General features: G+C 43.9%; 1 protein-coding gene and 1 pseudogene across 1 annotated transcript in view; both read right to left on the reverse strand.

Moving 5' to 3' along the window:
* Positions 1–26,859, reverse strand: part of ELOVL5 (ELOVL fatty acid elongase 5) — a 153,110-nt gene that overhangs the window by 29,150 nt on the left and 97,101 nt on the right. The window lies entirely within an intron of this gene.
* On the reverse strand, positions 11,938–13,170 carry LOC108585465 (annotated as a pseudogene).

A 26,859-nucleotide genomic window follows, 5' to 3' on the forward strand; every position in this document is an offset into this window, starting at 1 on the left:
AGCCATCCTCTTGCCTTGGCCTCCCAATGTGCTGGGATTACAGACGTGAATCACCATGTCCTGCCAGGATTTTTGTTACAGTAGCCCAAATGGACTAAGATACTACCACTGTAAGTTCTCCCCAGGCCTCAGTGAGCCACTGAGGGAAAATAGCAAAGAATATCGAAGGGACCCGATAGCCAGAGAAATGGCAAACAAGCACAAAGTCGGCAGTCCCCACAAAAGTGAAACTGTTGGAGAAAATAAATGACAACCTGAACCAAAAAACAATAAGAGCATTTAAAAGAACTCTAGTAGCCCCCATGTGGGGACAAAACTGACTTTATTTTAACTACTAATCTGCCTGAATAAGCCTGAGTTCAGGAATGCCTCCAAAATATGTAGTTGATGTATTACTCCTTATGTAGGAACACCTATTCGTTGTACATTTCTTCCAAAACAACCTTCATTGCAGAGATCATATGCTGTGATCCCCAAAGCCACCTACACGTTCTTTCCAGGGTCCTTATGCTTTTTTCCCATGATATAAGCCCTGGGTCTGGGGCCTTGTGGGGCGGAGCTCTACCTGTATCCTGGCTGCCCAAGACCACACTTCTCTCTAAGTTCCCTTTATAAATCACCCAGTGCCGAGAAACTGAATTTGTCTGCCTCATTCTTTGGTTTCTTGGCTCCTTCAACATTGGGGGTCACTTTGCATATATGGCCCCTTTCATAGAATACCCCCGATCCCCTCACAAAAATTTCTGGGAACAAAAATCTTGATTTGTGGGCTAGAAACATTAGTAAATAATCTAAAAGGGATGGTCATTGTTGAGATCTGAAATGGTGGCCTGGAAGTCTAAAAGTGGTAGAAATATATCACAACCCAGAGCAAAAATATAAAAAGATAAAAATCATGACGAAAATGATAAAGGACTCAGATCTAAGAAACTTCCCATGCAAATAATAGGAGCTACAGAAAAATAAAAAAGAAATATCAAGAAGGGGAAAGAAGACACACTGAGTTCCAGGCAGATTGATCAAAAATAATTTCTAAACTGGAAAAATAAAGAGGAAATTTTATATATTTCTAGGCAGAAAGAAAAAGAAGCAAATGGTTGGATGCGGTGGCTCACGCGTATAATCCTAGCACTTTGGGAGGCCAAGGCAAGTGGATTGCCTGAGCTCAGGAGTTCAAGACCACTCTGGGCAACACAGTGAAACCCCGTCTCTACTAAAATACAAAAAATTAGGCTGGGCACAGTGGCTCACGCCTGTAATCCCAGCACTTTGGGAGGCTGAGGCGGGCAGATCACAAGGTCAGGAGATTGAGACCATCTTGGCAAACACAGTGAAACCCCGTCTCTACTAAAAATACAAAAACGAAATTAGCCAGGCGTGATGGCAGGTGCCTGTAGTCCCAGCTACTCAGGAGACTGAGACAGGAGAATGATGTGAACCCATGAGGCGGAGTTTGCAGTGAGCTGAGATCGCGCAACTATACTCAAAACTAAACAAAACAAAACAAAAGAAACAAACTAGCTTATGACCTCTGACCTTCAATACTGGAAGGAAAAATACGTTCACGTAACATCCTCAGACTACTGAGAGAAAAGGACTGAAACTCAAGGATTTAGCATTCAGCCAAAGTATTATTCACCTGCCAGGGTAAAAGAAAGATATTTGCCGACAAACAAGAATTCACAGACTCTCTCACTTGCATATGCCACTAAGAGCTCTTGCCAAACCACAAAGTTATTGGAACAGAGATTTAATATGTGGCAGAAGACTTATTTCACATTGACACGTGGTTAAAAGGATAATGATAGAGTACCTAGGAAAGTATAACTTAAATATTAAATAAAGTGTCTTGAAAAACAAAAGATGCAGTTCATTAGTGGGAAAAGCTACTAATGGCTAGGAACACAAAGGACTAAACGATCTCTTCAAAGCCTAGGAGGTGGCCAGACACAGTAGTGCACTCCTGTAATCCCAGCACTTTGGGAGGCCAAGGCAGGCGGATCACCTGAGGTCAGGAGTTCAAGACCAGCCTGGCCAACATGGCAAACCCTGTATCTAATAAAAGTACAAATATCAGCCAGGCGTGGTGGCGCATGCCTGCAATCCCAGCTACTTGGGAGGCTGAGATAGGAGAACTGCTTGAACCCAGGAGGTGGAGGTTGCAGTGAGCTAAGATTGCACCACTGCACTCCAGCCTGGGCAACAGAGCGAGATTCTGTCACACACACACACACACAAAACAACAACAACCTAGGAGTTGAGGTACGTTGGATAGATGGGAGAAAGTAAAAGTGATCTAATATTTGCACTAAGTGAGGAGCTAAAAGCATTCTGAAGGTCTTATCTTAAGGGGAAGAGAATAAACAGTGGGAGAATTAAGTATTTCCATAAGAGGAAAAGGGTGCTCTCTTGTTTCCATATAACTATTATTATACTAAAGAAATATGTCATTATTTATTTTTATTATAACCATTATTATATTTATTTAAATATAAAATTATATTAAAATATTTATTTTATTATATAATATTTGTTATTATTATTATAAAGAAAAAATTATACTATAGAAACATATAACTATAGGGAAAATAAAAGGTAATCAATAGTGAAATAAAAAATTACAATAAAACCTTCAAGTTATGGCCAGGCGCGGTGGCTCCAGTCTGTAATCCCAGCACTTTGGGAGGCCGAGACGGGCGGATCACGAGGTCAGGAGATCGAGACCATCCTGGCTAATACGGTGAAACCCCGTCTCTACTAAAAAATACAAAAAACTAGCCGGGCAAGGTGGCGGGCGCCTGTAGTCCCAGCTACTCGGGAGGCTGAGGCAGGAGAATGGCGTAAACCCGGGAGTCAGAGCTTGCAGTGAGCTGAGATCCGGCCACTGCACTCTAGCCTGGGCAACAGAGCGAGACTCCGTCTCAAAAAAAAAAAAACAAAAAACAACAAAAAAAAGAAAACCTTCAAGTTAGTGAAGGGAGAAAAGAGAATGAAGAGCAACTTGTCAGAACCATAAAAGCAAAGACAAAGAAAAGAGAAAAATTAAATAAATAGTAAATATGATGACAAAAAGAATAAAATTAAAAGGTCAATTTTACTAAAAATGAAGTAAATTAATTTTTCTATTAACAAATTCTAAAATATAATAACAGAAAACAATCCCCGTCTCTATATTATTTGTAAGACATTTAAAATGGGGTAATAAAGTTTTGAAAACAAATTGATACACTGAAGTAATACAAATAAAACAATAGAAAGATGGACATTATGTTAGTGTATGATTTACAACATATACAGGTATTACTATATCATAAACCTGTATGCATCAAACAACATGGAGCTAAATTTAAGGAAAGGAAAGGTGATAAAATATAATGATTTCTAAAATTGTTATTGGCAGATTTTATTTTATGGAAGATTTTCATATACATCTTTCAGAATCAGAGAAACTTAATAGTCTAAAAGTAATTAAAGGCTCGGCATGGTGGCTCATGCCTGTAATCCCAACACTGGTAGGCCAAGGCGTGGACCACTCGAGGCCAGGAGTTCCAGACCAGTCGGTCAACATGGTAAAACCTTGTCTCTACTAAAAATACAAAAATTAGCTGGCATCGTGGCACAGGCCTGTAATCCCAGCTACTCGGGAGGCTGAGGCAGGAGAATCGATTGAACCCAGGAGATGGAGGTTGCACTCAGCCGAGATCAAGCCACTGCACTCCAGCCTGGACTACAAAGCAAGATTCCATCTTAAAAGAAAAAATAAGTAAAGACACTGGGAAATTGAATGATATAGTCAATAATTTCAAGTTAGTAGATACAGTCTTTGTGTCTTTTAAGTAAGGATATGTGTGTGTGAGAGTGTGTGTGTGTGTATATATATATACATATATATGTATATTTCTTCCCATATGTCCACGGATTATTTATAAAAATTGTTTGGTAATTGGTCTCAAAGAAAAACTTCTTTAAAATTTTTTTTAATTAGCCAGGCATGGTGGTGCCTCCTGTAGTCCTAGCTACTTGGGAGGCTGAGGTGGGAAGATCACTTGAGGAGTTCAAGTTTACAGTGAGCTATAATCATGCCAGCTTGGGTGACAGAGCAAGACTTTGTCTCAATAAATAAAAAATAAAAAAAGAAAGAAAGAAGGAAAGAAAAAAAGGAAACATATTTCTAAAAATCTTGGATTAGTGAGAAAATCAAAACAGATTAGACATATGGAATGCAATAAAAAGGAAAATACTTTATGCAAAATGAAGGGAATGGAACACAGTAAAACAGATCAATTGTGACACACTTTAAAAGTTCTCAGGTGAATTAAAGAAGCTACTACAAATATGTTGGTGGTCATATTCAAGAATGAGGCTACCTCGTGTGGATGGGTAGACAGGTTTAATGTTTCTAGGCATTGTCACTCTTAGGCATCCTTAGAATAGATGCCCTTAATTTCACAATTAAAAATTTAAAAATAGTTCAGAAATATAATTACTTCCAAATATTATTTAACCTTACAAAGAAACGAAATCCTCCAGCCTGGGTGACAGAGCCAGACTCCGTCTCAAAAAAAAAAAGGAAATCCTGTCACATGCTATAACATGAATGAACCTTGAAGACATTATGCTAAGTCAAATAAACCAGTCACACAGAAAGTACTGTATTATTCCACTTATATGGGGTATCTAAAGTGAGCAAATTTATAAACAGAAGATAGAATGGTGGTTGCCAGGCACTGGGGAGAGGAGATAATAGGAAGTTATTGTTCAATGTTACAGACTTTCAGTTTTGTGAGATGAAATAGTTCTGAAGATTGGTTGTATGGCAATGTAAACATACTTAACACTACCGAACTGCATATTTAAAAACAGTTTAAGAGGCTGGGCGTGGTGGCTCTCACCTGTAATCCCAACACCTTGGGAGGCTGAGGCGGGTGGATTGCTTGAGGCTAGGAGTTTGAGACCAGCTTGGGCAACATGACAAAACGTCATCTCTACAAAAAACAGAAAAGTTAGCTGGCTGTGGTGGTGCGTGCCTGTAGTCCCAGCTACTCAGGAGGCTGAGGTAGGAGGATCACTTGAGCCTGGGAGGCGAAGGTGACAGTGAGCTGAGATGGTGCCACTGCACTTCAGCCTGGGAGACAGAGTGAGACCCTGTCTCAAAAAACAAACAAACAAAACACACACACACACACACAACGGTTAAGATGGTTAATTCATGTTATATGTATTTTACCACAATTAAAAATGAAAAATGGACGATAGAAACTTCTGAATAGCATAGTGGAGTGCTTAGGCAGAACATACGAGGTGCTTTCCTCTATAGTAGACGAGACAGAAAGTATGAGATTTCCAGATGATTAATGAGAGATTTGGTATCAAGAAAGATTATTTATTTTGAGACGAGTCTCACTCTGTGGCCTAGGCTGGAGTGCAGTGGCGCAATCTTGGCTCACTGCAACCTCTGCCTCCTGGTTCAAACAATTCTCCTGCCTCAGCCTCTGGAGTAGCTGGGATTACAGGCGCCTGCTACCATGCCCGGCTAATTTTTAAATTTTCAGTAGAGACGGGTTTCACCATGTTGGCCAGGCTGGTCTGGAACTCCTGACCTCAAGTTACCTGCCCACCTTGGCCTCCCAAAGTGCTGGGATTATAGGTGTGAGCCACCAGGCCTGGCCTCAAGAATGATTTCACAGGCTTGGTGCACTGTCCCATCTTTTTACCTCCAAAGAACTATGCAATGTGAACTATGTTATTCTGACTCCCCCTGAGTGAGAACGGGACTGGACTTCCCCCAGTCCTCTGATTACCCTAGTCCCAAGCATTTTTTTTCCAGAGCCTACAATGCCTGAGGCACTGGCCTAGGCACTGGGGACACAAGTGTCAAATCTAAACAGACTCACCTCATTCCCTGCTGTCACTGGAGATAAGGTTCTTGTGAGGAAGACAGCTCATCACACAACTAACTTGTGAAAAATGTTGTGAAGCAGACATTAAAGAGGCAATGAGAGAAGTGATCTTCAGCTGGAGTGGAGGAGATGCTGAGCTTTAGTGATCTTCAGCTGGAGTGGAGGAGCTGCTTAGCTTTAGTGATCTTCAGCTGGAGTGGAGGAGATGCTGAGCTTTAGTGATCTCAGCTGGAGTGGAGGAGCTGCTGGTTTCAGTGATCCCTTCAGCTGAGGAGGAGCTGCTGAGCTTTAGTGATCTCTCTCAGCTGGAGGGAGGTGCTTGTTTCTTTAGTGATCTTCAGCTGGAGTGGAGGTGAGATGCTGAGCTTTCGTGATTTCAGCTGAGTGGAGAGCTGCTGAGCTTTCTAGCATTTTCAGCTGGAGTGGAGGAGCTGCTGAGCTTTAGTGATCTTCGCTGGGAGGGAGGAGCTGCCGAGCTTTAGCATCTTCCCAGCTGGAGTGAAGGAGCTGCTGAGCTTTAGTGATCTTCAGCTGGAGTGGAGGTGCTGCTGAGCTTTAGTGATCTTCAGCTGGAGTGGAGGAGATGCTGAGCTTTAGTGATCTTCAGCTGGAGTGGGGGAGCTGCTGAGCTTAGTGATCTTCAGCTGAGTGGGAGGTGATGCCTGAGCTTTAGTGATTCTCAGCTGGAGGAGCTGCTGAGCTCGTGGATCTCTCTAGCTGGAGCGAAGGAGCTGCTGAGCTGCTGATCTTCAGCTGGCGGAGGTGCCACGGAGCCGTGACTTCTGCCGGAGTGGAGGGTGCTGCTGAGCTTCTCGGGGATCTTCAGCTGGAGTGGGAGGCCGCCGGTTTCTGCGGATCTTCAGCTGGAGTGGAGGGAGATGCTGAGCTTTCGCGATCTTCAGCTGGCGAGATATTGTTTCTGATCTTCAGCTGGCGGAGGAGATGCTGAGCTGCGGGATCTTCTCAGCTGGAGTGGAGGAGATGCCAGCTGCATTCTCAGCCAGAGTGCGGGAGGAGATGCTGAGCTTTAGTGATCTTCAGCTGGAGTGGAGGAGATGCTGATCTTTAGTGATCTTCAGCTGGAGTGGAGGAGCTGCTGAGCTTTAGTGATCTCAGCTGGAGTGGAGGTGATACTGAGCTTTAGTGATCTTCAGCTGAAGTGAAGGTGATACTGAGCTTTAGTGATCAGCTGGAGTGGAGGACACTGTTTCAGCGACCAGCTTATGGAGGTGATACTGAGCTTTAGGGATCTTCAGCTGAAGCAGAGGTGATACTTAGCTTTAGCATGTGAACAAGGTTCCCAACATTGCATCATGGTGTGTCGTCGCTCTTTTTTTTTGAGACGGAGTCTCTGTCCCCAGGCTGGAGGCGTGCAGTGGCGCTGATCTCTCGCTCACTGCAAGCTCCGGCCCTGGTTCACGCTGGCTCTCCCGCTTCAGCCTCCCGAGTGGCTGGCTCTACCTGCCTTCTTCTGGCTAATTTTTTGTATTTTTAGTAGAGACGGGTTTCACCGGTGGGGGCTCCCATCCCCTCACCTTTGTGATCCGCTCACCGGGCCTCCCAAAGTAAGCATAGGATTACAGGCGAGCCACCGCTACCGCCTCAAGTTGTACTTTCTAGAAGCATTTTTGGACCTCTAAGGAAGAGTGGGGAAAGGGGAAGAGGCCTAATGGCTCAAAGCAGGGTAGGGTTGAGAGGCACTAGATTTATTTATCCAAGCAACGAACACTTACTTTCTCTGAGAATCATAGCTGCAGTGGAAGGTGGGATGAATTTGCAACATCTGAAGGCAAAAAGATGTGAGAGCATAAGGGAATAAATAAATATAACCTGATCTATTTCCTGGTTTCGTGTCACCAGCTTATCTATAAACTTAGAAACTTCTTATGATTCCTGGAACCTCTCCTGGTCTCTGGCACCCACAACTTCAACTCCAATTTCCTGGGGTTGCTGGGTGCTTACCCCGGTGCCTAACTGCATCAGGACACTCTGGCCATGGAAATGGTACACGTCCCGGTAGAGCTGAAGCTCTGCTTCTACTGTATCATGCCGCAACAGCTGCAAGTCCTGCTCCCTCCAGAAACACACTTGCTAGTTAGGCTTCTCTCTTTCCACCCTCTGTAGCGGGGCTAAAACAAGAGGAGACCGTAGACAGTCTCTTTGTTAGTAACAACTGCTTCTATTTATTGCATGCTTACTGTGTCCCAGTATTTTATTTTTAATATCACAACAATCCCATGAGGAAACAAATATTAGCTCTGGGTCCTAGATGTGAAACCCGAGGTTCAGAAAAGTTAAGAATCTGCCCAAATTTATACTGCTCATACGTGACAGTGCCAGGTGTGAGCCCTTTGTGTGTGCTCCAAACCATTCAGTGAAAAAAGCAAGAAGTCAGCCAGCTGGTGGCTCGGGCTGACCTGTAATCCCAGCTATACCGAGAGCTCTGTGGCTGGCTGCAGACCACAGGTCAGGAGTTCGACCAGCCCGCCAACACAGTGAAACTCTGTCTACCAAAATGAAGAAAATTAGCCAGGCATGGTGGCATCACCAGGTCCCAGCTACTCAGGAGGCTGGGAGGCAGGAGAATCACTTGAACCTGGGAGGCAGAGGTTGCAGTGAGCCGAGATCATGCCACTGCACTCCAGCCTGGGTGACAGAGCAAGACTCTATCTCAAAAAAAAAAAAAAAAAAAGGCAAGAAGTCTTAGACCACCTATCTAGTAGTGGGCACAGAGTCATTCAGATAAGGCCATTGAAAAAGAAGGTGGAAGGGGAAGATGAGTTAGTACTTGAAAGTCTGCTGTGTTGACACAGCCTATCCCAAAATGATAAATGTATTTGTTAATGGAATTTACCCATTTTATACATAGCACATGTTTTGTACGTGGTGTTGAGCATAGAGGTCTTCATTATGAGCCAGGAACTGTAAGTTTCACTTCCAATATGAGGTGCGTCTCTGTCACAAATGGCTTTACTATTCAAAAGCTCTGATCCTGTTTCTGCCTCACTGGACGAGAAATACTCCACCTGAGAGAATGGCTCGAAATTCCTGAAGCACCAAAAGTAGGCCCCAAAATGTTTGAGAGGGTAAATGAATGTAAGAGGAGAGAAGAAAGGAGGAAGAGATTTCTCTTGTAACATCTGTCCTGGTGTCAGCAGTATTAATTTAAAAAGTTTGCAGGGTTTGTTGAAAAGGTCTGTTGTCCATCTTGGTGGCAAACTAGGAGGAAATGATATCTAGCAAGGGCCTCTTTGGCATAAAGGGCACAGAATATGAAACTGACATGTACAATAGCGCGGAATGCCTTCCTTCAGCAAACCTCCTTGCCTTGTTCTTTTCCGAAGCTAACCACACCAAAATGAGAAGAGGTGGAACGGGAGAAAGGCTCGCAACGATGACTTACCTGGCTGCTTCCCTTTCAGTTACCTTTGTGGACGCAAGAATGCAGAGGTCGGAGCTGCTCTAACACAATGTGGAATTGTGAGCTAGTTTTGTGCCACTAAACTCACCTGATATATATTCTTCAGTGTCCTCAATTCTTTTTACCTTTGCAGAGCTAACTCTTATTTTAGGATTGTGCCAGGATTTAAACTGGGAGCATCAGCAGCAGAGGGCAAAGGAGTCAAGCTAATAAGCTCTCCAATTCTGCTTCTTGCAGACTGCTTCAGTTTCGAAGGAGAAGTTGTTATTTTTAGAATTCTTACTTGCATTCACCCTGAACCCTGAATGATTAACTCCTAGTGTGTCCCTCAAGTTTAACCCATTTTCCGCCTCTGCTCCTAGGAACATGAGCATGCTTTCCACTCAGTGACCAGGATTTTAAAAAACTATTTTCAACCTGCCTCCTCTTCCTCTACCCATCTCCCCAAATGCAGCCCCACCTCCACCCTCTCTTCTTATTGTAAAAACCAAGGTCCATTCTAACTCCGGCCTGCTTTGGGGGAGGTGGCAGCATTGTAAGATAAACCTTAAGTAATTATTATTATTTATTTATTTATTTTGAGATGGAGTCTCTCTCTGTCACCCAGGCTGGAGTGCAGTGGCGTGATCTTGGCTCACTGCAAGCTCCGCCTCCCGGGTTCAAGTGACTTTTCTGCCTCAGCCTCCACAGTAGCTGCGACAAAAGGCGCATGCCACCATGCCCAGCTAATTTTTGTATTTTTAGTAGAGCCTTTGCCCATATTGGCCAGGGTTGGACTTGAACTCCTGACCTCAAGGGATTCGCCCACCTCGCCTCCCAAGGTGCTGCAGAGCCATGACGGAGCCACGGGCACCGCCTGGCTTTTTCTTTTTATGCTAGTTCTGTGTACACGCAGCAGGATGTGTGCAGGTTTGTTACAAAGGCAGCCGATAAGCAAGTGGTGGTTTGCTGCACCCATCAACCCATCGCCTAGGTATTAAGCCCCACATGCACTAGCTCTTTTTCCTGGTGCTCTCCCTCCTCCAGCACCCTAGCCTGAAGTTATTATTAAAGTTCAGTTTAACTCTTGTGGTGTCTACAGAGCGTGACCTTACTGAGTCTTCAACAGATTGTAGCATTACTCACCTTATGTCATTAAACTGCAGAGGGTGGGGGGATAGAATAACGGAAGTACACAGCTCAGCACGTGGGGAGTTTATTTAAAACTCTTGTGGTCTTTCATTGACTAGGCTGAAGTCATTGCTGGCTTATAAATCAACAAAATACTGTTAAACAAAATCTCCTTTTCTGTGGCTCTGTTATAATAAATTACCCTTGACTACTCTTTTAAAAAATCACAAAGAGAAAATTATACTTTTCCTTCATTAAGTTCAATACTTGTGAGCATCTCTCAGGTAAATTAAGAGGAAAAATACATACAAATAGTTAGATTTTGGAAATATTTGCACCTAAAACAATAGATGTTCTATGGGAGTAATGAGTAGTTCCTAATGTTGACTTATCTAAATGTATTATTTCTTTCTTTCTTCTTTTTTTTTTTTTAAATGCGACTATGATGACCAGGAAAGGAGTCAAAAAAAAAAAAAAAGTTTGAAAATAAATGCAAAACCTTAAGTGGTGCACACCTGTAATCCCAGCAATTGGGGGCTGCGGAGGGGAGGCAGTGGCTGAGGCTGGAGGATGGCTTGAGCCCAGGAGTTTGAGACCAACCTGAACAACATAGTAAGATCCTGTCTCTTTAAAAAAGAAATAAATTGGCCAGACATGGTGGTTCATGCCTGTAATTCCAGCACTTTGGGAGGCCAAGATGGGCAGACCACCTGAGGTCAGGCGTTCAAGACCAGCCTGGCCAACATGGTGAAACCCTGTGTCTACTAAAAATACAAAAATTAGCTGGGCATGGTGGCAGGTGCTTGTAATCCCAGTTACTGGGGAGGCTGAGGCAGGATAATTGCTTGAACCCGGGAGGCAGAGGTTGCAGTGAGCTGAAATCACGCCACTGCACTCCAGCCTGGGTGACAGGGCAAGACTCCGTCTCAAACAAATGAAAAACAAAGACAACAAGGAAATAAATAAGGAAAAAAAAGAACTTGCAAACTTGCAATGAAAAATGGGTGCATTTGCTAACACTGCCCAAATTGGGTGATGTGTTTATTTTATTTTTTTAACTTTTTACCAGCAAGAGAGATTCTCTGGCATGAACTGAAGGTGCCATCTTTTCTGGGTGATGTGTTTTAACATTGTACTGAGTCTGGTTAGGGTGGCTCTTGACAGGATAATACTTTTTTTTTTTTTTTTTAAATAAAAAATAATTGTATTTAGGCCGGGTGCGGTGGCTCGCGCCTGTAATCCCAGCACTTTGGGAGGCTGAGACAGATGGATCACCTGAGTTCAGGAGTTTGAGACCAGCCTGACCAACATGGAGAAACCCCGTCTTTACTAAAAATACAAAATTAGCTGGGTGTGGTGGTACATGCCTGTAGTCCCAGCTACTCAGGAGGCTGAGGCAGGAGAATCACTTGAAACTGGGAGGCGGAGGTTGTGATAAGCTGAGATGGCGCCACTGCACTCCAGCCTGGGGAACAAGAGCAAAACTCAGTCTCAAAAAAAAAAAAGAAAAAAAAATTGTATTTACTTAGAAGCATTCAGAATGTCAACAAAACAGCTGCAACTTTTTTTTTTTTTTCAATTACAGAGTGATATTCAGTTAATGGAACAACAATTATTTGGTATAAGCTGTATCAGAGACAACTGAAGATGAAAAAAACTACCATTGCCATATATAACTAATTTGTGCTGTGCACCAAAAAGAACTTGTTTGAAATTTCCATGCCAATTTACAACCCCCATACTTTACCAGGCAAGGTTAGTGGTTATTGAAAATACCACCAGGCGTGGTGGCATGCGCCTGCAATCCCAGCTACGCAGGAGGTCAAGGCAGGAGAATCGCTTGAACCCGGGAGGCAGAGGATGGAGTGAGCCAAGATGGTGCCACTGCACTCCAGCCTGGGTGACAGAGGAGACTCCATCTCAAAATATAAAAAGAAAAAAAATACCACCAGGACAGGGCTATCTAAAGACACATTTCGGTAGTGTGTTAAATTATACAAAAGAAGACACTGTGTGGTTTAAAAACAAATTTTACACAGCCTTACATTTCATTTTTTTTCTTTGAAGGGAGTGAGTTGTGTACAGGCAGGCTAAATGCTTTACAGACAAGAAAAAAAAGCTAGAACCAACTTACTAATGATCATTGTCTTCTTCATTTTCATCTCTTCATCTCCCTCTCCTCACCTTCTTCATTTTCCTCAGCTTCCTCCTCTTTTTCTTGCTTTTTTTCAGCCTTGACAACTCCCTTTTTTGCTGCATCAGGCTTTCCTTTAGCTCCATATGCAGCAAGAGCCTTTGTGCATTTTTCCTTCAGCTTTGCAGCCTTCTTTTCCTAAGGCTGCTTGTCACCTGCAGCGGTGTCATTCCACATCTCTCCTGGTTTCTTCGCAGCGTCACCAATGGACAGGCCAGGATGTTTTGGGCAACACACAGAACAGAACAGAAAAAAGGCTGAAGGGGGCCTCTTGGGTGCCTGGGGATCCTTGAACTTCTTTCTTGTCTCCCCTTTAGAAGGGATATAGGTTTTCATTTCTCTTTCATTACGGGCCTTGTCCGCCTTTGCTGTATCTTCAAATTTTCCTTTCTCTTTAGCAGACATGGTCTTCCACCTCTCTGGGCACTTCTTAGAAAACTCTGAGAAGTTGACTGAAGCATCCGGATGCTTCTTCTTATGCTCCTCCTGACAAGTTTGCACAAAAAATGCGTATGATGACATTTCGCCTCTTGGCTTCTTAGGATCTCCTTTGCTCACGTTGAGTAATTTTTCCTTGGTGAGGCAGAGTCGCCCAGTTTCTGTCTGGCTCTCACTTGTCCTGGTGTTGTCTCTATCGAGAGGATGATAATTTAAAAGTTTTAAATAAGCATATCTTATCCTTCAGTTCTCTAAAGCAGGTTTTATACGAAATCTGAATCTGACTGAGAATGTTACTGTTCATTCTTTTCAAAGTTCCAAGTAGTGAAGCCACAAAAGGAATTTCTCATTTTCTTGGTATGGCTTATGCAAATAAAAACTGGTGGGTAAGACCTAAAGAACACAGTTTTAATATCTGAAATGCTGATGACTTCAGGCAGAAGCACAGATGGGTAGGGAGAGGGAGGCAAACGGAGAGATTTCTCTCCCATGATCACGTTGTCCCAAAAAGGGTCCTTGTGTACAGTTTATAAGGTCACATGTTGACACAATGATTGTTAAGACCTTGATAAAAAGAGTCGGAGGAAGCCAGTGTGAAATATTCAATGACATATCAGTGGTGAGGCCTTGAGGCATATAAAGAAGGTCATCAAAGTTTGCCATCTCTTTTATCTGCTCTTGCCCACCTCTGCCTAGATGTTACAAATGAAGGAAATATTTGTTGAGAATATATTCATCTGAATGCACTACGTGAATAACGAGAATGTTGCAATAATGTATGACGGTATATGTTGGCTCTTTCAATATTAAGGACCTCGTATTGTCCTTTACTAAGCTTAAGGCTTGTCCAAACAAGATTAAATAAATACATACAAACAGCCTCCTGCCTCCTCCAGTAAACCCAAATAAATCTGATCAGCCTGAAATGATTTCTACAATAGCTCCCACGGCTATCAGGATTTAGTCTCATCTCCTGGCAAAGCCAACCCAGCCCCGCATGAAGCCCCCACCCTCTGCCTCCATCCTTCTCACTCCCTTACTCCCCGCTGACCCCACCACCCCACCCCCCATGTTAACCGTGAGGTCCTTGACGTGCACGCTCCCTCCTCACAACTCCAAGCCTTTCTTTCTCCTGTTCCCTTTACCTCCATGTCTGTCTACTTTCACCTGTCCTTCCACATTTAATTCTGACGTCACCTCCTCCTGGAGGCTTTCCTGCACTGTCTGCTTGCTCACACCAAGACTGGTGCCTCGCCAGTGTGTGCCCATGCATGCTGTCCAGGCCTCCACCACAGGGTTCTACTGAATGGAAACCCTTTGTCTTTTCCTGTTTACTGTTTCTTATTGTTGTTATTGTTGTTGAGACAGAGTCTCGCTCTGTTGCCCAGGCTGGAGTGCAGAGGTATGATCTCAGCTCACTGTAGCCTCCACCTCCCTGGTTCAAGCAATTCTCCTGCCTCAGCCTCCCAAGTAACTGGGGTTACAGGCATGTGCCACCACACCCTGGCTAATTTTTGTATTTTTAGTAGAGATAGGGTTTCACCATGTTGGTTAGGCCGGTCTTGAACTCCTGACCTCAGGTGATTCGCCTACCTTGGCCTCCCAAAGTACTGGGATTATGGGCGTGAGCGACTGCACCCAGATTCCTGTTTACTGTTTCTTTTCTCATAATACAAAACCTGTCAGATACCTAGTGTTGAATGTACATTTGATGAATGAATGGTTTAATCAGAGTTTGTTTCTAATTTTGTTTCCAGCCCACATTAGCTTATTCAACTGTGTGCAAAAGTGGATGAGGACAAATAATTGTTAAATTGTTTGCTTGACTAAAAATGTTTTACTGATAGTGACCTGAAAATTAGTGGGAGAAGTAATGATGGTTACTGAACAAACTGCCAACTTGGATTCTGATTTTCTGCTGTGAATCATTTCTTTAAACTTTGAAAGCTTTTAAAATTATTTTTCTGGGTATAACAATAATGTGGCTAACTAAAAATAATGAACATCATGTTTATTGTAGATGTGTGCTAAACATCCTTGTTTTGTTGCAACTGCTACAATTGCAACCCCCACATCACTTCCTTTCCCCACTCTGCCTGCTCCTAGCATACATGCGGGCATGTGCGCATGCACACACACACACACACACACACATATCCCTAGACTAAACCTTACCAGATTTAGTCTTTTAATAGAGTCCTATAAGATACATTTCACCACATTTCCAAAGTTATAATGGATCTTGGAAGGGAAAGCTATGGAAAACAGTGATAGAGACACACTTATCACACAACGATACAGCTCCCTTTTGATCTCTTCAAACAAACCAAGAAACAAAGAGCGAAAATCATCTAAGAATTCAAAACTGCTGAACTACTCCCATTGCACTGAGTCATGTGGATCTGTGTCAAGTACACAATCAGTTCTGCAAGTCAGCTGATAGACAGAAAAGAGTTACTTCAGAAAGATCATCTCAGGGAGCTTATTATACTGCCTTTGAAGTAGTGAGTCCAGTGAACTTGAACTGGATACTTGAAGTCTCTGATTTCTGCTATCACTGGAAAGGAATTACTTTTTTTTTTTTTTTTTTGAGACAGAGTCTCACTTTGTTGCTCAGGCTGGAGTGCAATGGCGCAATCTCGGCTCACTGCAACCTCTGCCTCCCGGGTTCAAGTGATTCTCCTGCCTCAGCCTCCTGAGTAGCTGGGATTGCAGGCGCGCACCACCACGCCCAGCTAATTTTTTTTTTTTTTTTTGTATTTTTAGTAGAGATGGGGTATCACCCGGTCAGGCTGGTCCCGAACTCCTGACCTCATGGTCCGCCTGCCTTGGCCTCCCAAAGTCCTGGGATTACAGGCATGAGCCACCACGCCCGACCAGGAATTACTCTTGACAATTTTCTATATAATTTATTGGAGAATGACAAAAGTGGTTGAAAATATTATTAGCTGGAATCTTGGCCTGTTTTGGTAAACAACAGATAAAAAGTTTTAAGGGCAGAACTTGAAAGTCTAATTACACAACATTAAAAATAAAAGTCTCCATGTCAAACATAATTAGTAGATTTCAGATGAACATGAGGAACTATTAGAACACTTACCTAAAGCAGTTTTGTGTCTCAGAAAAATGACATTATAGATCTGGCATAGAATTTAGCATAGAAACTCTTCCTATAACGTATGATGAGAGAGAATCAAAGCAAGAGTCTTAAGACTCAGTCTTAGTTCCAGCTTGGCCTTTTTGATCCTGGCCAAGTCACTTCAATATGAACTTGGTTTTCTACATCTACAAAATACAAGGGTTGGGCTACTATAGCTGTTGTACTACTACTACTACTGATCTATTTGTGCTGGGTTATTCTATATCCAGATAAAGGAGGCCAAGTGTTTCTGGTGTAACCAACCACCATTTAAACAAATAGCATCCTGCATCCCCTCCATAGGGGAGGAGGCTGCACACATCTCCTGCTGCCCTCCACCCTGAGAATGCGGATGAATTCTAATCAGCAGCCACCACCTGACTGATTTGCCCACAGCCTGCTCCGCGTCCGTTGGCTGGGAGGCTTCTGGAGGCAGCTGGGTCATGTCACCCTGACTCAAACTGGTGATGTGAAAGAACAGTCACATGTGTGAGCAGGTGCATAACACATCCTCAGGAGGGAGAATGGGGTGAAGGAACAGTGGTTTAGGGAGTGACTCATTCAGGTGATTCGTTCTATGTGTAAAGCCCAAGGCCCTCCAACTGGCCCCGACCTACCTGCCCCAACTCTTTCTTCTGCTTTCCTGACACCTTCTCTGGGCCTCTATTGCCTTTCTCGCTAGTGCAGCTGACTTCTTGATGGTTTATATAGAAGATAATGTACCTAAGTCATTCATCACCCCAACCCTTGTGCATAGGTTTTCCTTGTTGCCAGAATCTGGATTTTGTTCAAGAGTGTCCCCAGCCCTATGTGATCAAGTGAAGAACTCCCAAACTTCATCCCCAAAGAAAAACTGATCGTTAGGCTTCCATTGGTAATTGGAAGCCAATCGCTGCACTCCCATTGATAATTGGTCTAAACCAATAACTGCGCTCCCATTGGTAATCGGTCTAAGCAAAGCCAATCACTGCATTCCCACTGGCAATCGGTGGAAGCCAATCACAGTGTTCCCATTGATAATTGGTCTAAACCAATCACTGTGCTCCCACTGGTAATTGGTCTAAGCCAATCACTGAGCCCCCACTGGTAATCAGTTGAAGCCAATCACTGCACTCCCATTGGTAATCCATCTAAGCCAATCACTGCACCCCCCTGGTAATTGGCCTAAACCAATCACTGTGCTCCCATTGGTAGCCAGTCTAAGCCAATCACTGGGCTCCCACTGGTAGTTGGTCTAAGCCAATCACTGCACTCCTTCTCCCAGCTTACTTACCAGTGATTGTCTTAGGTATGGCCATACACTGCAATTCTGGCCAGAAGGAGTAAGTCAGTTAAGAGGTTTCTGGGAAGATTCACACTGTCCTGTCTGTATAAGATGCTTGGAATGATGCTAACATCTTTTGAAAAAGAGAATGCTCAGCTGACAGGCTGAGTGAGCAGAGAAATGAAGAGAATCATTTGGGGCCTGAGTGAGATCACTGGGCTGCTTTGTTAATCTACCCTGGATGCTCTTCTTCTTGAATTCTTGTTATGTGAAATTCAATTTTTTTTGTTTTCTTACCATTTGAGTCAGAAGCCTAAAGTATCTTGCTCTTTCTCATGCTGGTACACTGGAGAGGCAATAAGGAAACCCCAAATGGGGTTAGTGGAGGAATCAGTTCCTCCACTTAGAAGCTGTTACTGAGGAACAAATTACTTCAAAATTTAGTGGCTTAAAATAACAATAAGCATGTATTGTCTTTCAGTTCCTGTAAGCTGCAAATTTTGGAGCAGCTTGAATGGGAAGTCTGGCTTAGAGTGTCTCCTCTCATGAGATTGCAGATGGGTGTGGGCCAGGGCTGCCATAATCTGAAGGTTCAACTGGGGCTGGTGGGTCTGCTTCCAAGGAGGCTCACTCACTTGGCTGGCCAATGGGGGCTTGCTGTGGTGGGAGGCCTCAGTTCCTCTCTATATGGGCTTCACCACATGGTACTTGAGTGTCCTTTGTTTTAAAATATAGGTTTTAGGCTGGGCGCGGTGGCTCAAGCCTGTAATCCCAGCACTTTGGGAGGCCGAGATGGGCGGGTCACGAGGTCAGGAGATCGAGACCATCCTGCCTAACACGGTGAAACCCCGTCTCTACTAAAAATACAAAAAAAAAAAACTAGCCGGGCGAGGTGGCGGGCGCCTGTAGTCCCAGCTACTCTGGAGGCTGAGGCAGGAGAATGGCATAAACCCGGGAGGCGGAGCTTGCAGTGAGCTGAGATCCGGACACTGCACTCCAGCCTGGGTGACAGAGCAAGACTCTGTCTCAAAAAAAAAAAAAAAAAAAAGATAGGTTTTATTAATATTTAGGTATGGCAAAGCCATCGGATCAGGAATGACTGCTAATAAAAAGACAGTTTGTTATGCTCACAGATCTCAAGAGGAAGGGGTGTGTCACACCATGGGGCCACATGGGGAAGTACCAAGGTCAGTCAGGAGGCAGAGGGAGCAGAGTGAAAACAGGGGCACAAACTGTTCTTGTTTTTGTTTTTTTTTTTTTTTGAGACAGAGCCTTGCTCTGTCACCAGGCTAGAGTGCAGTGGTGAGATCTTGGCTCACTGCAACCTCTGTCTCCCGGGTTCAAGCGATTCTCCTGCCTCAGCTTCCCGAGTAGCTGGGACTACAGATGTGTGCTACCACGCCCAGCTAATATTTTTCTATTTTTAGTAGAGATGGGGTTTCGCTGTGTTAGCCAGGGGTCTCATTCTCCTGACCTCGTGATCCGCCCGCCCTGGCCTCCCAAAGTGCTGGGATTACAGGCGTGAGCCACCGCGCCCGGCCAGGGGCACAAACTATTATTGTGGTTTCTGTGGGAAGGAATGAGCAAGGGAGGGTGATCGGGCTTTGGATTGAATAGTTTGAATCAGTTCAGCAGGCTCTGGGCCATATAGGCTATCCCTAGTTGTCTAGTTCCTACTCCTGGGGTGATTAGGGCAGGTGGATAGTGGCCTGGAGGGTGAGAGCCCCAAGGAGGTGGCAGTTTGTGGGCTCTGGATTGATTGGTTTACATTTGTAAAGCACCCTCATGGTTGTTTGCTATTTCTAAAAACTGGCTAGTCCTGGGAGGGGCATAAAAATACAAAAATAAAAGACATGGTAAATACATTCTCACAGCATGGTGCTGGCTTTGCCCAGAGTAAGCAATCCAAGAGAGCAAGGCAGATGCTGCAATGTCCTTTATGGTCACGATTCAGAAGTCACATACCATCCCTGCTGAACTCTACACAGACCAGTCCTGATTAAACACGGGAGGAGACTATGCAAAGACATAAATACCTAAGAGGTGAGGATCACTGGGGGCCATCTTGGAGGCTGGGTACTACACATCTGGCAAGTTCCTTGACCTCCAAGTGTCAGTGTCTTCACTTAAACAAGATGGCGATAATATCATGTTACTCTGACTTCTAAGTTGAAAGCAAACAGAAAATGACTCTGGCTTGCTTAGGCAAAAGAGGAATTTATTGAATCCGTTTTGGACAATTCACACAATAGAAGGGAAGGCTGTAGAACCAGGCTTAGCAGAACCTAAGGGAGCTCGGGGAGCAGAGAAAGTCTTGCAGGGCAAAGCCTCAGGGTTGGTCTGGTTGAGAAACTGGTGCCGACATCAACTGCACTGGCCACCGGATATTGTGGCCAGAGCTGAAAGCTCAGCACCACTGCTGTTGAGCAACTCTCAATCGCCTCTGTGCCCTGAAGCTTCCACAGTGTGGGGAGAGTGGGGAAAGGAGGACCAGGTCCCTTCTGCTTCTGGCATTACAGCAGACGTCTGCTACAAATACTGGCTTCATGGGACTCACCAAAAATATATGAGCACCTTCCTTGGAAAATCGAGAGTGTTCGGTAATGGTTGGTTGCTTAATAGAAGGGAGAAAGCAGATACCGTGGGATGGAATAGAGTGAGTTTGGAGATCTCAAGTGGAGAGTGAGAATGAAGCATGCTCATAACATTTCCAGTCACACTGAGCATTTCTAATCGCACTCTTACCTCGTCTTCACTCATATGCACTTTTGCAGATTCTTAAATTGCTGAGATTTTTACAAATTCTATCTATATACTCTAATTGCCCTGTGAACCAAGCTGGAGGCAAGGGAACAGTATGTTATTAAGAAAAGGTAAAGTGAAAGCCTCCTATGAAAATTGCAATACTGGCTGGGCGCAGTGGCTCATGCGTGTAATCCCAGCACTTTGGGAGACCACGGTGGGCAGATCACTTCAGGTCAGGAGTTCAAGACTCCTGCCTGGGCAACATAGTGAAACCCTGTCTCTACTAAAAATACAAAAATTAGCCAGGCGTGGTGGCACATGCCTGTAATCTCAGCTACTCAGGAGACTGAGGCAGGAGAATTGCTTGAGTCCAGGTGGCAAAAGTTGTAGTGAGCTGAGATCACGCCACTGCACTCCAGCCTGGGTGGCAGAGTGAGACTCCATCTTAAAGCAAAACAAAGCGAAGTGAAGCGAAAAGAAAATTGTAGCACTAGCCTCTTGGTACCGTGACATGAACCACAATTAACCACACTCTTTAAGTGGTGGTAGCTTCCATTTCTGTCACTGTTACCTTTATAGTACTTCTTTTTATTTTTTATTTTTTATTTATTTATTTATTTTTTGAGACAGAGTTGCTCCTTCTGGTCACTGCAACCTCTGCCTCCCGGGTTCAAGTGATTCTCCTGCCTCAGCCTCCTGAGTAGCTGGGACTACAGGCCCGCACCACCACACCCGGCTAATTTTTGTATTTTTAGTACAGACATGGTTTCGCCATATTGGTCAGGCTGGTCTTGAACTCCTGACCTTGTAATCCACCTGCCTCGGCCTCCCAAAGTGCTGGGATTACAGGCGTGAGCCACGATGCCCGGTCCTTTTATAGTACTTCTATCTCAGTTTGAATTGCCAAGGCAAAGCCAGACACCTTTTCTCAAAGAGCCTGTTCTCTGTTGTTAGGTGTGGGCATGAGTCTTGCTGTTCAAACTCAACTATTTCATTCAAAGTGTTTTTCCTTGCTCGGGTTTACAAATTCATTGAGGTCGAATATGTAACTAAGTTCTAAAATGTTAGTTCTAAAGTAAGTTCTAAAATGATTCTAAAATGTTAGTATATAAGGAGCACCGGGAGGGTTTGCCAAAACACAAGTTGCTTGGCCCCACCCCTGGAGTTTCAGGTTCGGCAGATCTAGGGTGAGGTCTGAGGATGTGCATTTCTAATATGTTCCCAGGTGGTGCTGGGGCTGCTGGTCTGGGGGTCACATTGAGAACCACTGACTTGAGTGACTTGATGCTGTTGCTGGCCTGCTTTGTAAACTTCTTAGCCCCTACCCAGTAATTGCCTTTCTTTCTCTCTTTTCTTTCTTTCTTTTTCTTTCTTTCTTTCTTTCTTTCTTTCTTTCTTTCTTTCTTTCTTTCTTTCTTTCTTTCTTTCTTTCTTTCTTTCTTTCTTTCTTTCTTTCTTTCTCTCTTTCTCTCTCTCTCTCTCTTTCCTTCCTTCCTTCCTTCCTTCCTTTCTTTTCTCCTTTCCTTTCCTTTCCTTTCCTTTCCTTTCCTTTCCTTTCCTTTCCTTTCCTTTTCTCTTCTCTTCTTTTCTTTTCTTTTTCTTTTTTTTGAGACAGAGTTTCACTCTTGTTGCCCAGGTTGGAGTGCAATGGCGCTATCTTGGCTCACTGCCACTTCCGCCTCCTGGGTTCAGGTGATTCGCCTGCCTCACCCTCCAAAGTAGCTGGGATTACAGGCATGCACCACCACACCTGGCTAATTTTTTTTTTTGTATTTTTAGTAGAGACAGGGTTTCACCATGTTGGCCAGGCTGGTCTCGAACTCCTGACCTCAAGTGATCCACTCGCCTCAGCCACCGCGCCCAGCCAGTAATTACCATTCATAAAGCCAAGACGACACCTACAGAGCAAAATTATGTGATACTCAGGAATAAACATTGAAACATTATTTTGATTAGGAAAATGGCTGCATGGAACAGAAACTCAGCTATAAGAGCTTAAGCAAGTAACAGTTTGTTTTTCTCACATTCTCAAGAAGACTAGAAGCTGTCCTAGGCTGGTGAAATGACTTCACCTCATCAGGGCTCTGGGGCTCTGGGATGCACTCACCTGCTTGACTCCCAAAGGGTCACCTCGCGTCCTCAGGCCAGAGCCACCTACAGTGCTAAACCAGCCACACGGCAAGTGAAAGGGACAGAGAAAAGACACGAAACCACTTCTATACTAGCATTTCTTGCCTCCTGCTAATGGGTGTTATGTGAAAAAGGAAAACTCTGAATTAGGACTTCTTTGCTACAGACGTCTGAGAAGTTTTGTTAAGCTTATGTATGTGATGACATTCCAAGGCAGGAATAAGCATGCTGCATTTTCCAAGCTTATTTGACCGCAGAAGCTTTTTAAAAAGTTTTCTGGAGCATCTCCCGGAACTACCTTCCATGGAAATTTTTGCCAGAAAACCTTGATATATACAGTGTCAACTATCAGTGTGTTTTTAAAGACTCCTTATGAGAAAAAAAAGCCAAGTATGTTCTTTTTACATCAATGAGATAGTTCTACTTTTTTAAGGGGAAGGAAATGAAAATAGGAACAGTGTGTGAGTCAGGGCGGGGGGCGTGGTGCCAGCCTGCCACCTGAGAACCATGCAACCTTGACAGACCTGGTGGCTTCCCTAGAGTCTCCTGTTCTTCTTCTTCTTCTTCTTCTTCTTCTTCTTCTTTTTTTTCTGAGACAGAGTCGCTCAGGCTGGAGGGCAGTGGTGTGATCTCAGCTCACTGCAACCTCTGCCTCCCGGGTTCAAGTGATGCTCCTATCTCAGCTTCCAGACTAGCCGTGATTACAGGTGTGGGCCACCACACCTAGCTAATTTTTGTATTTTTAGTAGAGATGGGATTTTGCCATGTTGGTCAGGCTGGTCTTGAATTCCTGACCTCAGGTGATCTGCCCCTCCTTGGCCTCCCAAAGTGCTGAGATCACAGGCGTGATCTACCGCGCCCGGCCACAGTTTCCTGTTTTTACTTGCAAAACAAGATCTGTAAGTAAGCACCAGTTTGCATCCCAACACACCAAAATTCTGCAACTTCACAGCTCCTAGAAAGATCAAGAAGGGATGTCTGAATCAATCTTTGGTAATGGGAGATAGAGGATATATGCACTCCTGTTGGGCGACAGAGTGAAACCCTGTCTCAAACACTGGAGACGGACTCTTGGGGTTTCACCATGTTGGCCAGGCTGGTCTTGAACTCCTGACCTCATGTGATCCGCCCGCCTTGGCCTCCCAAAGTGCTGGGAGCACAGGTGTGAGCCACTGCACCTGGCCGGGTTCTCCCCTTTTTAAGGGCTCATGCTTTCTATTGCGCTCACCCAGATGATTCAGGATAATCCCCTATCTCATCACATCTGCAAAGTCCCCTTTGCCATATAAAGTCACATATCTACAAGTTCTAGGAATTAGGACAGGGACCTCTTGGGATTCATGGGTATTCTGCCTACCATGCAGGTGAAATCTATTGTTTAAAGAAGTATAGACAGTGTTGGGAAACTAAAGACTATAACAAAAAAATTCAAATTAGGCTTAATAGTATGTGAGACAAGCAGTACAAAGAGGTAGAGAAGGTTTATATGAGAAAAGAAAAGAAAAAAAAAAAACCCAAGAAAGGAGATAAATTACAACACAAGCAAAAGTAGGACAACACTAGTTAAGAGCTGGAAGCACGTGAATCTTTAAGAGACCGAGCAAAGGGCAAAGGTTTAGTAGGGGATTGTTGGAGTTTCCTTCTATTATATATTGTACCTTCACCAATAGAACTGAAAGTCTAAAATCATACTATTTAAAAACCAAGAACATATCAGCATTAACCAGATTGATCCTACAGGCATCTGTAGGATCTGCAGGAAAGTCACTGCTTGACTTTCAGGTGTGGAGGTGGTAGGAAGAGCCAGAGAATGGCCTGAAATAATTGCAGAGCTCCAGTGTTTGAAGAATGTATAGGAACCTGGTGAGGTGAAGGCACCCTTTCCTTTGCTTAGTGGCTTCAGGATGTGGAATGAAAAGGAACATGACATCTACATCCAGGTGAGAATTAGGCTTGGGACAAATGGTGGTGAAGTATTAGTCCAAGGGTCAATAAAAGAGTAAGAATCACATGCAAGTAAAAAGATCCAGGCAGAGGGGGTACAATAAGAATTTCTCAGTCCTGTTCCTATTGACACTGTGAACCATGTGACTTTTTGTTGTGTGGGTGTCCCGTGCATTGTAGGCGGGTTAGCAGCATCCCTGGACTCCTCCCATCTGATGCAATAGCACCCTTCCCCAGGATGTGACAACAAAAAATGTCTCCAGGCCTTGTCAAATGTCCCCAGGGGGAGGAGACAAAAATCACCCCAGTTGGGAACCACTGGTGTAGACTGAAAGAATAGGCAAGGGTCATAACACACCAAACATGGGGAGCCTGCAAGCCTGGAGAGAGTCTTTGAGGCTGCAAGGACACAAACACCGAGGGAACCTTGTAAGGGGCCTTTTGCTGGAGCTGCTGGCCTGGCTGGGAGCCACCGGCCTGGCTGGGAGCCACCAAGAGCGTCCAGCTGGTTTGCATACTCATCTGTAACTTGGCCGGGGCAGGCTCCCAGTCAGAAGAGCTCAAGTCTAATTTGTTCAGGGCTTGCACTCCAGTTGTTTTCCATTTATTATACAAGCACAGGTTTCAAAAGGCAATTCACCTGGGCAGGTGATATGCTTGCTTGCAATATAAACAGCTTGGAACCTATTATCTTACATGGTTGTTTCACTTCATCTAGCTTCACTGTCTGTCCTCCTGACCCCTGATTTGTAGAGGAGGGAGGAAACGAGGATGGTGGAGAGACTTGGATGCAAGTACTGCCACTTCCAGCCTTTATGAGAATTAGAAAAGGTGCATCTCCGGCTGGATGAATTAGGAAAGAATGTCCCCTCAGGGAGGATCAGAAGTGGGGCTAGGCTAGGAGAGTAGATGGCACCTTATCTCCAACCCTAGCTGAGAGCGCAGAGCTGCATGTCAGCGCCTCCATAGTGAATGCCTGCAGAGTTCCTACGGGAGCAAGCCTCCACCATGCACACTACCTACATCTTACATAGCCCGCGAGGCAGAGGCTTACTCATGTAAACCTTGGGGGCAGACATGACACATGGAGCCCCTGAGCTCTGAGGACTAAACTTTCTTACCAGCAGGATTAGAATTTTAGTATGACACATGGTGAGAAACAAAGGCAATGGATTCTGTAGGAATGAGTGTAAGGTGGTTTACGAATATTCTAAAGGAGAAAAAAGCAAAATGGACAGCTAGGAGAGGCTGTGCAAGTTTGCTTCTGTGCATCTGGCCTGATGAGCCTATTCATTCATAAATTTAGAACCTAGGTGATCAACAAGAGCACTGCATTTTTGCAAGTGAGGGCAGACCCCTAAAATTCCTCCTAAGGTTCAAACACTAATGGCCCAAGGCTGTTAAATGCATCTAGTTCGGGGGATGTGTTCTATAAAGTAAATCATGAACTGCTGCGTAAATTCCTATGCAATGGTTGTGGTAGAAAAATCTCCCTTTGGTGACCTTGGAAGACTAGACATGTTAGCCCTCTTTCTACATGGGCAAGGAAGGTATCATGCAGCCAAAGGACAAAGAAAGATTCTAAGTCAAGAAAATGCCCATTAAGTGCAGATGTGTCCACATGTTATAGATGGAGACCTTGAACCATAGGGTCAGATTAACCCTAACATTGCAGAGTTGCAGAGGGTGAAGTGTGAATGGAGACCTACACAACAACTGTCTAATTTTGTTTCTTTTGAGACAGGCTCTTGCTCTGTCACCCAGGCTGGAGTGCAGTGGCGCAATCACGCCTGGACCTCCTGGTGAGAGACAATCCTCTTACTTCAGCCTCCCAAAATGCTGAGATTACAGGCATTAGCCACCACGCCCGGCAAATGTCTAATATTTAAATAAACTTTCTTCCATCTTTGTACTTTGGCAAATATACGTTCATAGCAAGAAAATGGGGGGAAAGTGAAATTTATGGTTTTTATTTGACTGAAAGTTGGCAAAAACTAGAAGAAATAATTGGACTTCATTATTACACGACTGTGGGTGTTCTGTTAATGGGCTGACATGTGTGAATGTATAATAAAGACATATACAATTCATGCATTATATATTTATCCATAAAATTAATGTTTCTTGCTTTCATTTCAGGAAAATTATAATTATATTGTTATAATCAGTATTTTCACATAATTTGTGTTCTATTGACAGTAATACCTAATTAGATTACCTTTCTTGAATCTTAGTTTTTCTTTTCATTTTTTCAAGTTTCCATTTAGAGAAACTGCTCTGCAGAGGCAGTAGCAATTGCAATTGTCATTAAAATTCTTAAAGCAACCTTTCAGTGTGGAAATGAATCATGAATTTTATGTCAATCATTATAATTGGGTTGCATATGGTATATTGCCATTATCACAGGGACTATCATAAAATAGTTTAATTTCATCCCATAAATTGCTATCACTTATATAATGATTTTCAAGATTTCTTATAATAATATCTTAAAAATCTATACCCATATATTTTTGTGAAAGTTCGCTATGGTGTTTCAGGCTTACATGTGCAGACCTACATATGCACACCTTT

Source organism: Papio anubis, chromosome 6 (assembly GCF_008728515.1).
Source record: "Papio anubis isolate 15944 chromosome 6, Panubis1.0, whole genome shotgun sequence".
Taxonomy (NCBI): Eukaryota; Metazoa; Chordata; class Mammalia; order Primates; family Cercopithecidae; genus Papio; species Papio anubis.